Raw genomic sequence first — 13,953 nt, forward strand, 5'->3', positions numbered from 1 at the left:
TTTTAAGTAAAGTTGCATTGTTTTTATAACAATTACAATATTATCATTATGTTATTATATTGGCTTTTTAATAGTTTCATTCCTCTTATATCTAGTGAAGTTTTTCAGAAGCTGGGAATGGATGACAAGGGATGGATCACTTGATTACCTGTTCTGTTCATTCCCTATGCGGCACCTGGCACTGGCCACTGTTGGAAGACGGGACACTGGGCTAGATGGACCTTTGGTCTGACCCAGTATGGCCATTCTTATGTTTATATTCCAAGTTCATTTGCATATAATATTCTCAATGGACCAAACTGATCCTTACTGTAATGCTACTAAAACCCACAGAGAAGGATGAATTTGGCCTCTATTGATTTCATTCTTTTCTTCCTCTTCAGTAATAGTTTAATTACATTACACAGAACTAGCTAATCAAAACGTTGTGCCCCATTTGCCCACCCCAAGATTAGCTTTTGGACATAGTTATTTTAAAGTGTGGCTCTGCTCTGAAAAGTGACTGTGTTTTAAACTACCATCTAGCTCAACAGAGCTGCTCCTTGGGAGGAATTCATCCCTACACCAGTGCTGAACCCAGTGTAGGGGCAGCATGTGTTTCCTCTACAATGGGGCTGCAGAAGGCCAGCTTGGCCTCCGTGCAAGTTAGGTTTTTACATGACAAGGGAATATCTGGGGTGTAGCAACATCCAGGCCACGACCCATCCTGCCCTTATGGCTGGGGCTCCTGCAGTGGGTGGCACAGAGTAGAAACTGTAATGTAACCTTAACTATGGAATCACAAGGACATATCCATACTGTAGTCTTTATGGTTATGAGGATACTATGCTAATCACACAGAGGTGTGCTTAACAATTAATTATTATAACGATTATTCTATTATAGTTTATATCCAGAGTCAAGAAGCAAATTGTGATATTTTCTAAAGCCATTTGATATTTGTGACTATCTCTGAGATCACATCTTGGGTAATTACTTTTAGTATGCGGTTCCCTAATATGCATGCAGCCATAACTCAGATGGTGTATGCTCACAACGGAGGCCCTTTAAAAATGTGGCCTAAAATGTTTAAGTCTTTGCTCCTCTCTTTCAGTTAGGTACAACATATTTAAAAATTATCCAACAAGGCTTATGAAAAACTAGAGTGAAAAATTTAACCATTAACTACATTTGCTTTGTAGGTGTGAGAATTTCTTATTTAGATTCAGTTGAAACTTTATCCACTTGAAATTCAAAGCAATACATCCAAACCTTACAATTAGCAATGGAAATATAGAAATAATGTATGCAATTATTGTAATGTACTTTGCTATTTTGGAATTATAATGAAATCAGGGGGTTGCCAGATGTAATATATTGCAACATATTTATTAAGTTAATGAATTTAAAATATTATAATCAGTGGAGTATACAAAAATAAAAAGGGAATAGATTACAAAACAGAGAAACTAGGTGAATGGAGCTGACTGATGGACAAAGGTGAGAGATGAAAACTTTGTAACAATTGAAAAGTGATTAGAACAAAAGAAAACCGCTAATGCCAAGATCCTCAATAGATCTTCTGAGAGTTTATGGTGAGAAGCAAGGATAGATTCTGCACTTTAAGTGTTTTTTACATTGGATGTAGAGGAATACTGAGTAGGAGTAGAGAGGGTATGTTACCTCTTTATTTGAAACTGGTGTGGCAGTTACTGCAATATCGCATCCAGCCCTGGTACCCTCAATTCAAGAAAGATGTGTTAGGAACTGGGATGTAGGCAGTCTGGCTCGATAAAGAGAGCCAGAGTCAAAATCTGAAGTTGAACCAAGGATCAGAGCCAGAGTCAGAGCTAATGATCAGGAGTGACGGTAAGGACAGGAACGAGAGATAAGGCAAAGATCAGACAGAGTAGGAGCAAGGCAGGAACTAGGAGCAGAACAGAAGCAGAGCAGGAACCGGGAACAGTTGGACGCAGAACACAATGAGCAAATGTCCAATGCAACAGAGTCTTCACAATTACTTGGACAATCCATGTGGGTCATTTCCTGATTTAAGCATTGAGTGTGAGCCAATCAGATGCCCTAGTCCTTTGGCATCCTGATAGGACTTCCTGTGGGACCGGATCTTCCAAGATTAATGAGGTGTTGCTTTGTCTCCCTTTGTCATGACAGGGGAGTGTTGGAGATCTATGCCCCCTGCAGCCGTGGGTGCTAGACCTGTCAAAACTGAGGCCTTTCACTCTTTCACTTTCATTACACCACCATCTTCTTCAGGCACACTCCCTTCTGGGGTAGCACTGGGCCTGTCACCTTGGGATGATCCTGGTGAAACTTTTCCATTCTGCTGGTGCTCCAAACATGGGGTTGGAGACTGGGAGTTGGCAGGTTGCAGGCAGACCTTTTGACAATATTTGGAAGAAAAATCTTCTCCCGCCAGAAAATAACAGGGTCATGCTGCAGCAGCCAAGTAATGCCAAGAATTAGGGGAAAGTGCAGTGAATGGATTGCATTTAGTTGCACGACCTCCTAGTGGTTGATCTCTAAAGGAACAGTTTCTTGGGTCACTGGACCTGAAGATCAGAGGGACTCATCAATAGTTTCTACAAAATCTGGTGTGCCCTTGGGCTGGAAGGGGATGTGCAAGGCTCATGCTACCTCAACACTGATAGCATTGTCTATGGCCCTGGAGTTGATCAGAGCCCATTGGAGGGGGATGGACGTAGCTAGATCAAGGATGTTTATTTATATTGGAACTTGGAGATGTGGAGAAGCCCTTTTGGTCTCAGTTAATTTGTGGGTGGCCCATCAAGAGGCAGTACTGGGGTGGGGAAAATTAACGGTACCCAAGCCAGTTACTCTTACCATGCCTAGGCCTGTTTGTTTCCCAGCAGCTTTCTGATCAAACAGGAGGTGAGGGCATGTCTGGAAGCCCTGCAGTAGAAACACAAATTCTAGTGACATCATCATTCTCTTTATTCCGGGGTCAGGCAGTGGCTTAGGTCAGTCTCCATTGACTCAGGTGTTGGTAGGCGGGGCTTTGGTTCCATGTGCGGTTGCAATGGTGGACCAAAGCTTTTCTTCTCCTTTCTCCCTCATAATCGGATGTCTATGTGGTGAGCTAGGCTGATGAAAGAATTCAGTTGGGAGAGGCTCTCGATGTGCGCCAACTTGTCCTTCACCTCTTCACTCAAGCCCCACTGGAACTGATGTAACTGGGCCATATCATTCCATTCCACATCTGCCGCCAGTTGCCAATAGTGAGTGGCATATGTGGTGGTAGGCCTATCATAGAGTCTTAGGATTGGAAGGCAACTCAAGAGGTCTTCGAGTCCAGTCCCCTACACTCAAGGCAGGACTAAGTATTATCTCTAGACCATCCCTGACAGGCGTTTGTCTAACCTGCTCTTAAAAATCTCCAATGATGGAGATTCCAAAACCTTCCTAGGAAATTTATCACAATGCTTAACCACCTGGGCAGTTAGGACGTTCTTCCTAATGTCCACCCTAAATGTCCCTTCCTGCAATTTAAACCCACTGCTTCTTGTCCTATCCTTAATGTTAAGGAGAACAATTTTTCTCCCTCATCCGTAACAACCTTTTATGTACTTGAAAACTATTATCATGTCCCCTCTAAGTTTTCTCTTCTCCAGATTTAACAAACCCAATTTTTTCAATCTTCCTTAATGGGTCACGTTTTCTGAACTTGTAATCATCTTTGCTGCTCTTTTCTGGACTTTCTCCAATTTTCCAGAACTGGGCACAATACTCCATCTGAGGCCTAATACTCCAGCTGAGGCGTGCAGTAGAACTGAAGAATTACTTCTCGTGTCTTACTTACAACACTCCTGCTAATACATCCCAGAATGATGTTTGCTTTTTTTCTGCAACTGTTACACTGTTCACTCATATTTAACTTATGATCCACTATGATCCTCAGATCCCTTTCGCAGTACTCCTTCCTAGGCAGTTTTGTATGTGTGCAACTGATTGGTCCTTCCTAAGCGGAGTATTTCACATTTGTCCTTATTGAATTTCATCCTATCTACTTCAGTTCTCCAGTTTGTCCTGATCATTTTGAATTACAATCCTATGCTCCAAAGCACTTACAACCCCTCCCAGCTTGGTATCGTCTGCAAACTTTATAAGTGTACTCTCTATGCCATTACAGTAACTCCTCACTTAACTTTGTAGTTATGTTCCTGAAAAATGCTAATCCAATTTCCCCATAAGAATTAATAGGGGGGTTAGGTTCCAGGGAATTTTTTTTTTTGCCACACAAAAGGCATTATATACATTTTAAACAAGCAATTTAATACAGGTATAGGTTTTAAATAATTTTAAACAAGCAATTTAATGCAGTAACTCCCCACTTAATGTCCTCTGACTTAACCTCCACCCCTTCTCCCAATACCCCTCCCTTAACCCGCCTCTTCTCCCCCCCCACTCCACCTCCTCTCCCTTTACTCCGCGCCCTTGCTCCTCCCCTCCCCCAGCCTCCTGCCTGTGGCAATCAGCTGGTTTGCAGAGTTCAGGAGGCTGTGGGGAGGAGCGAGGACGCGGCGCGCAGCCTCCCACCTCCTTCCACTGCCTCCTGCCCACGGCAATCAGCTGGTTTGTGGCATTCAGGAGGCTGTGGGGAGGAGAGAGAATGCGAGGCGCAGCCTCTCCCCTCGCTCCCCTGCCTCCTGCCCCCGGCCTTCTGAACGCCACAAGACAGCTGACTGCCGCGGGCAGGAGGAGGGGGGAGCAGGGGAAAGGTGCTGATCCACGGGGTCCACCGGCGGGTGGGAGGTGCTGGGGGTTTGGCATAGGGGAACTGATGGGGGGCTGCCAGCCGTGGACAAAGCAGGTGGCCAAACGACGTTATAGGGGAGCATTGCACAACTTTAAACGAGCATGTTCTGTAATGGAGCAGGGACGTAACATTGAAACAACATTAAGTGAGAGGACGTTAAGTGGGGAGTTACTGAATTTACATAATTTGTGAAGATATTGAACAGAACCAGACCCAGAACTGATCCCTGCGGGACCCCACTTGATACAGTAACTCCTCGATTAACATTGTAGTTGTGTTCCTGAAACATGTGACTTTAACTAAAACAATGTTAAGCAAATCCAATTTGCCCCTTAAGAATTAATGTAAACGGGGGCGGGGGGTTGGTTCCAGGGAAATTTTTTTCAACAGACAAAAAACCTATATTATATATATATATATATATATATATATATATATATATATATATATACACACACAGTATAAGTTTTAAACAAACAATTTAATACTGTACACAGCAATGATGATTGTGAAGCTTGGTTGAGGTGGTGAAGTCAGAGGGTGGGATATTTCCCAGGGAATGCCTTACTGCTAAATGATGAACTAGCATTCAGCTGAGCCCTCAAGGGTTAACACATTGTTGTTAATGTAGCCTCACACGCTACAAGGCAGCAGGAACGGAGGGAGGGGAGACAGCATGGCAGACAGAGACACACACTGTGTGTGTGTGTGTGTGTGTGTGAGAGAGAGAGAGATGCGCATTGCCCCTTTAAGTACACTGACACCACTCAAGTACATTTAAAAAGATCAGGAAGTTGAGACAGCAGCTGCGGCCAGCAAGCTCTCTCCGTCCTGAGCCCTGTTGTGTTCCCAACCTGCTCTATATGGAGAAGGGGTAAGCGGGGGGCAGGAGTAGGGGGGAGGAGGACACCCTGACATTAGCTCCATCTTCCCCTCTCCCCTGCACAGCAAGCAGGAGGCTCCCGGGAGCAGCTCCAAGGCAGAGGGCAGGAGCAGCACATGGCAGTGGGGGGAGGGACAGCTGAACTGCCAGCAATGGATAGCCTGCTGGGCGGCTGCTGCACAGGGAACTTAGGGAAGCGGGGAGCTGATAGGGGGGCTGCCGGTCCACCCTGGTTCCAAGCCCCCACCAGTTAGCTGCAACGGGCTGCTCTTCCTTCAAGCAGTGGACAAAGCAGGTGGCTGCCAAACAATGTTATAAGGGAGCATTGCACAACTTTAAATGAGCATATTCCCTAATTGATCAGCAACGTAACAATGAAACAACGTTAACCGGGATGACTTTAAGTGAGGAGTTAATGTATATCCTTCCAGCTTGACTGGAAACCACCGATAACTACTCTCTGGGAATGGTTATCCAACCCGTTATGCACCTACTTTATAGTAACTCCATCTAGATTGCATTTCTCTAGTTTGTTTATGAGAAGGTAATGTGATACAGTATCACAGGCCTTACTAAAGTCAAGATATACAACATCTACCGCTTCCCCCTATCCACAAAGTTTGTTACACTGTCAAAGAAAGTTTTAGGTTGATTTGACATGATTTGTTCTTAACAAATCCAGGCCATTACTTATCACCCTATTATCTTCTAGGTATTTGCAAACTGGTTGCTTAATTATTTGCTCCATTGTCTTTCCAGGTACTGAAGTTAAGATGTCTGGTCTGTAATTCCCCGGGTTATCCGTATTCCCCTTTTTATAGATTGCCACTATATTTGCCCTTTTCCAGTCATCTGGAATCTCGCCCATCTTCCATGACTTTTCTAAGATAATCACTAATGGCTCAGACATCGCCTCCGTCAGCTGCTTGAGTATTCTAGGATATATTTCATCAGTTCCTGGTGACTTAAAATCATCTAACTTTTCTAAGTAATTTCTAACTTGTTCTTTCCCTACTTTAGCCTCTGATCTTACCTCATTTTTACTGGCATTCATTAAGTTAGATGTTCAATTGCTATTAAACTTTTTGGTGAAAACAAACAAAAATGTCATTTAGCACTTCTGCCATTTCCACATTTTCTGTTATTGTTTTACTCTCCTCATTGAGTAACAGCCTTCCCTGTCCTTGATCTTCCTCTTGAATCTAATGTATTTGTAGAATGTTTTCTTGTTATCCTTTATGTCTCTAGCTAGTTTAATTTCATTTTGTGCCTTGGCATTACTAATTTTGTCCCTACATACTTGTGTTATTTGTTTATATTCATCCTTTGTAATTTGACAGTGCTTTCCTAAGCTTACACAGCACTGCATCAGCAGTACAGTCTCAATATAGGTTATCAAATATAGCAGAGAACGGTTCCAAAAAAGCATCCTATTTTGTCAAAAAGTGGATTGCCCTGCTCCAAAAGGGGCAAAGCCCTGTGCAACACTTCCCCTGTAAGTAGGCTCATCTATTTTGCCTGGTCTATGTGGTTACAAGTGAGTACAGAGTACGAAAAGCAAATGGCGCTGGCTCAAAAATCCCCTAAACTTCTGGTGATCACCATCAAAGCATTCAGGTAGGAGAACTGAGGGATCCTGCTTGAGTGAAGGAGGTCCCCCTGAAGCCTGGAGTGTGGCAATTTCTCCGTAGGAATGAGCAAGTTGTTTGTGGAGCAACTGATCCTCTGCTGAAAATTGAGTCACTTGAGTCCACAGTGCTAGATTCCTGGTCTGAAGTTAGTTAACTTGTTTCTGGAGGACTAGGGCCGGGGGGAACTGCTGGGTAGCAGCAAGCCCTCCTCCTCCATTCAGGTACCATGAAGTGTGAAGCCTAAGCAGGTCTTGGCAACTGTTAGGAACTGGAACATAGGTGGTCTGGCCTAATGGTCAGGAGTCAAGCCAATGGTCAGAACTGGAGTCAGAGTCAGGAGTTGAGCCAAGGGTCAGAGCCCATGGTCAAGAGCGAGGCATAAGGTCATGAACCAGAGACAAGGCAAGGATCAGACATGGAGTAGGAGCAAGGCAGTAAATAGGAACAGAATGGGAGCAGAGCAGGAACCAGAACAAGACTGGATGCAGATTGCAGGAGACAGGCAAAGAGTGGTGTCCAATGTGGCAGCCATCGGGAGCCTATGCAGTTGCTCAGGCAACCCACCTGGGTCTCTTTCTGGCTGACATAGTGTGTGCAAGCCAATCAGATGCCCCAGACCTTGGGTGTCCTGACAGGACTTGCTGTGAGACCTGACCTTTCAAGATTAGTGAGGTGTTACTTTGTCTGTCTCCCTTGGTGGTGACAAGGGAGTGTCGGAGCCCAAGGTCCCCCACAGCATCAGGTTCTACACCCTTTGAAACTGATGACCCTTAGAGCCTTATGGGATGTTAACACATTGGAGAGGGTTCAGAGAGGAGCCACAAGCATGATTAAAGGATTGGAATATGTGCTTATAGTGGTGAGCTCAAATTATTTAGCTTAACAAAGAGAAGGTTAAGGAGCAATTGGATCCAATTTATAAGTACCTACATGGGAACAAAAATTTGATAATGGGCTCTTGAATCTAGCAGAGCCACAATCCAATAGCCGGAAGTTGAAGCTAGACTAATTCAGACTGGAAACAAGGCACACGTTTTTAATAGTGAGTGTAATTAGCCATTGGAACAATTTACCAAGGGTCCTGGTGGATTCTCCATCACTGCCAATTTTAAAATCAAAATTGGATGTTATTCTAAAAGATCTGCTTTAGCTCAAACAGCAGTTGATTCAGGGAAGTCCTTTGGACTGCATTATACAGGAGATCAGGCTAGATGATCACAGTGTGGTCCCTTCTGGCTTTATAATCTATTAATCTATGAAAACAAAGGGACAAGCCCTCTTCAGCACTCAGTCCAAATCATGTATCTAGGTACTGGAGATCTAATGAGGGGTAAAGAAGGAAGAAATTCTTCCCCCCAGGCTGCAGAGTTGGAACTGGGCATCTCTGCAGCCAGCACTGCAGCCTAAGGCCCAAATTCAGAAAAATCTTTAAGCATGTGCTTAACTTTAATTTAATACAGATGGTTTTAAATACATGATTAAATTTAAGCATGTGCTTTGCAGAACTGAGGTTGGATTAGGCTCCATGGCCCCAGAGCCCCACAGGGATGAGGTGGAAGGGGGTGGAGGAGAAGGGAGAATCAGAGGATTCATAGCAGCAGGAGATCTACTGATCCTAACACATCCACAAATCAGCCCTGGACAACAGGGTGCATGAATCCTTCACTGTATACAGGAACTGTGCACCTCCTTGTACATGCTTTGTGGGCCAAATTCTGTTCTTTTACACCAGTATAAATCTGGAGTAATTATTATCTGAAGAAATATTCTGGATTTCCTCTGGTGTAACAGAGAAAAGAGCTTTGTCCTTTCAATCCCAGGTTAGATTTTACCCTATTCAGAGTCTTCATATTCCTTTCCCTATTTAGAAATATACCATGGGTGGGTTAACTGTGTTTGCATGCATGGGTTCATAAATACTTTTGAAAAAATAATAAACATTTGTTCCCCTCTTGCTTACCGTGACCTTTCAGCTGTGAAATTGATATGAATGTAAAGTGGCACTTTGAGCCAAAAATAAGAGTACATGGCTTTAAATTTTCATCGCTCTATCCATTTTTGTCACTTAGATGAATCACTTTGTTGTAAAGATGAAATGATAAGACGGATACAGTTTGGCGAGCCCAGAAATTAAATGTGAGTGTATTTTTCAGTAATAGCAGAGAAGCACCACAGGAGTCTCACATGAGGACTACAATGAGTGTGTGTTTGTAATATACTCTTCCTCATTTTCCGTTTTTATTAAAACCCAGTTCTACTCCTATTTATGCTAATGGCAATCAGGAGGAACTTTACTGAGGTCAATGCGATTTTAGCAGTGTAAAACTTATGTGAGAAGAGAATTCGGCCTTTTGCAGAATAAGCATTGTTCTTCTCTATATCTAACACTACCACGCCATTCTTGTCAACCTACTCGGTACGGCCTTGCAAAGCCATCACCTACATTGTCATCACGCGAGAACATACATCTTCTATCCACAGTAGCCGAACAATAAAATATTAAGGGCCAGATCCTCCACTGGTGTAAAACAGCAGAGCTACACTGACTTACATCATATTACACAGATGTAAATTGAGTGCAGAATGTGGCCTTTAGCATCCAAGCCCTTACTCAGAATCTAATTAGGCAGGACAATGGGCACCTGCTATTCTAAAGAAATTATCTTTATACTATTCTAGATGAGTAAGAAATAAAATAATATTACCTTACATTATATTTCAGTAGCTTTCAAACAGAAGAACGAGAGCAGAAGCTGCATTATATATCTGATCTACCTACCTAGCTATATGGGCCAAATTCACACTGGTGGCAGAAAAAGGCACCAGTTATACTCCCCGTACCAGGAGGCTGACTGTGCTTCAAGGAGACTTTTACTCTTATTTTATAACAGCTTTTGCCCTCCTCTATAGATAAATTCCCACTCTACTCCAGATGCAGCTGTACGTGTTTCAATTCACTCCAGATGCAGACGTATTTCATTGTTGGGAACAGCTGGATGGATAAGGGGAGTTTCACTCTTGTTTTGTGCCATCTTTTGCCCTCCCCCACACATAAAGTGGCCTCTACTTACCAGCTGTATTATACAGCCAGTTTTGTTTTTATTCTGATATATTGCAGTTTAGAGGAAAAGTACTGTATATACAATCAAAAGACATCTAGCCATACCCAGAAAACATTACACTGCCATAATTCACATGATACAAATTGGGATGCTTTGTTAAATGAAACAAATCAAAGAGAATAAAAAAGAGAATAGTAAAAACTAATCAAAACTTCAGAAGATATGGGCTTTCAAAAACAAAAAGCAAGTCCATATCAGCCAAATCATCCCCACGTGGTTGTTCTTCCTTATGATCATGAGAAGATGGGGATGGGGGGGTCTTTGAAACGTATGTACTTGTAACAGAGGAAAATATGCATACACGATTACCCCAATACACATTTGTCCCCATAATCTACAAAATGAGTTACTTAATATACAGGGAATATAAAAAAATAATTAATGGATATGGGCTGGAAAACTAGTATTTCTGGATGGGAAGTGGAAAAATAAACACATGCAAGGGGAATTTAGGCAGTTACAATGCAATTATCTGAGTTGAAATTTGGCCAGGACATGAAATCTATAGAAAAACTAGTAAGATTTCTGTTTTCATTTTATTTAAATGGCAAGTTGTGCAATGGTTCAGTGGAGTTCCTTTGCTTTCTTTTTTCTAATAGGTCAGAATAGAGCTGGAATAAGTAAATGCAACTTTGTTCATCAGCAACATTATATATAACTTAAACAGGAGCAAATAATAAATATTCAGTTACTTTACTTTTAATACTAACAGTGATTAAATAAAGAGCAAAGCATATGCACACAATCCCAATGTAAGATTTTGTCTAAAGTTTTCATGCCTTTCTTTTAAGCAAAGAAATTAGAGATGGAAAAATCCTAGGAGATTATCTGACAATGCAAAATATTCTCAGCTGCTTTGCTTAGCCTGTTTTAAAGTATTCAGATGATGAATGACTCCTTACTTCTCAGAAAAATATGATCAGAACATCAACATTTCTCACTGAATACTAAATTCAACTATATTATACTTCTTTCCAATAATCTCCAATTATCCAAGTTAACTGGGCACTGAACTTGGAAGACATTATCAATACTAAAAGTATCAGCTCAGAAGAAAACTATGTTACATGGAAACAATTTCAAGAATAAAAAAGTTGTTTTATAACTCATTAATTATTGTTTTATAAATCATAAATCCTTTGCACTTATTCAGCAAATTCTACACTTTTGAGTGGGCAAGGATGCAGCTGATCTACACTGGCCTGGCTACAGCTGGCTGAATTGGTGTAACTATCAATAATTAATAACAATGTTTCTTTCAGTAAAATACCCCAAAGCAAATTATTTTGCTCTCTTGTGTGACTCTGCTGCCTCCTGGTAGAAAGAGGAAACAACCTGTTAACCCAGACTGGTGAGTGAAGATGCATGAATTTTAGTGACGAAAAACACTTATTAAAAAATTTAAAATTTTTAAAAAAATTTAAAAAAAATTTAAAAAATTTAAAAATTAAAAAAAAGGTCTTCTGATAGTTTTGTTAACTTCCACTGGCTGCAGGGCACTCTCACTGAACACCTACCAGGGTAAGCACTATATTTTACACACTGCAAACCTTTAAATAAAATTGGTCAAAATGGCTAAATCTTCTACTACAGCATGGGCACAAAAATGCACCTACATATTGGGGCTGTACTGGCAGAATCCTACAACCTGCAGATTCAATGGAATACAAACACATCTGTCCATAAACCACCCAACTTACTAATGCTGAGAGCTACTACATCAGAATGAGGTCTCCTAAGCCTGCAGGTTAATGATTCAGGGAAAGAGAGACCAGTCCACTCCCTATTGGCTTTCCAGTGAACCTTGACAACACCATCGCAGGCAGGTTTCAAATGCTTCCCATCTCTGCCAGCAAACTGACTGCAAAGGGAGCGGGACACAGATGCAGATTCCAGCAGGTAGTTGAAATAAATTCTGCATAGTATATACAGTGAAGATTCTCTCATTCTGGGGTCAGTATGCCTAATATTGCTTCCCAGAAGCCAGACTCTTTTCTAGCCTGTATTCCCATTTGTAGAAACTTGCATATGTCGGCAATGCCAAATTTTGCCTCCCAGTGCACAAAGAGGAGTAAATATCAGAGTTCTGGAGATATGCTTGTTACAGACATAACTTCGTCCCTTTATCTCCTTTGCACAGGAGCAAAGAACTTGGCTCATTAAAAGAAAATCAGTATAATTTGTGATTCACCTCATTTGTCGCTTTTACTGCCTATCAGCCTAAGACTGAATTCCTGTCTACTCAAGTTTAACCAATATATTTGTATAAGATTTTCAAAGTGCTTTCTGTAAGCTAGAGCCCATATTTTTTTCTCTTTAGTTGCATTCTGCATTCTCTGCTGAGTAAAAGAGGGTGGTACAGAATATGTGCACAAAGCCACTGAAGTAGATAGGGGAAAATGACAGAATGTCAAGGCATACTGGCAGCCACAAACCGCTCTAGCTTAACAGTAGACATCTGAACACTTGGGTTCAGGAGTCATGCTCTGAATCAGCTGCAGTCCCGCGAGCCTCAGATGATTCTGCAGCAGTCCTGGTCCCTAAGTGAAAGGAATAAATTTCCATAATTCATCTGGATGGCGTAGTAAGGAGTGAAATGTTGGAGAACTAATTTAAATCTTCTCTTGTTTAAAAATAATATTCAAATTGCCATCAGCATCCTTCTATATAGCGGTGGCACTAGGCATAAGCAGACTAAGCAATTGCTTAGGGCCCCAAGAAGCTAAAGGGGGCCCTGATTTAGCATTACCCCCAAATACTGTTCATCTTATTTAACATGGACTTTTTAAAAAGCAGATTACTTTGAGAATTTTTTGGTCTGTGGCGATAACATATTTTTAGGGGGTGGATGAAAGATAAGGGGGACCCCAAAATATTCCTGCTCAGGGCCCCCAAAAGGCAAACATCACCTCTGCTTCTATAAACAGTGTAAGAAACTGATTATTTCTTCACAGTTCTGGAGAATTATGTCATTTTACAACGATTCACTATCTGTGTGTAACCTGATTTTGAACAGTAGCATGATGTAGAGTCGACTTGATAACTAATGTGTTAGACATTTTCAGAAGTGTGGCTTTCTCTGCATCTAGCTCTACTTGCTACCAGTTTGCAGACTGCAGTGAGCATTTAGTTAGACCCCATTCATCCTCTGAAAAAGAGAATTGCTTGAAGACGAAATTGGTCAGTTATTTGTAATTGCAGGTAATTCCTGTGCCTCAAGTGAAATGAAAATCATTTTGACAGGCATACTCACAGGTAGACTAGCTCGCTTCATGAAAGTTATATTCACGGTGAAAGCAATTAACTGGTGTGGATTTCTCTAGCAAGCTGAAGCCTCATTTCATGCTTGTGCTCGTGATCACCAATGATCCTGTGTTTGTTCATAATTTTAATTAACTTCAACGCTTTGGGTTCCCCCCCCCAGCTTTTAATAGATGTACCTAATACTTCAAAAATTTGATTGAGTCTCCATGCCACTTACAGCTGAGGTACTAATTAAACTAAATCTTCCAACTCTCATTGGATGATCTCTCCTAGTGGAGT

General features: G+C 41.7%; 1 protein-coding gene across 11 annotated transcripts in view; it reads right to left on the reverse strand.

Moving 5' to 3' along the window:
• NEK11 (NIMA related kinase 11) overlaps nt 1-13,953 on the reverse strand; it is a 199,655-nt gene that overhangs the window by 67,619 nt on the left and 118,083 nt on the right. The gene's annotated exons all lie outside the window — the stretch shown is intronic.

Source organism: Lepidochelys kempii, chromosome 2 (genome assembly GCF_965140265.1).
Source record: "Lepidochelys kempii isolate rLepKem1 chromosome 2, rLepKem1.hap2, whole genome shotgun sequence".
Classification (NCBI taxonomy): Eukaryota; Metazoa; Chordata; order Testudines; family Cheloniidae; genus Lepidochelys; species Lepidochelys kempii.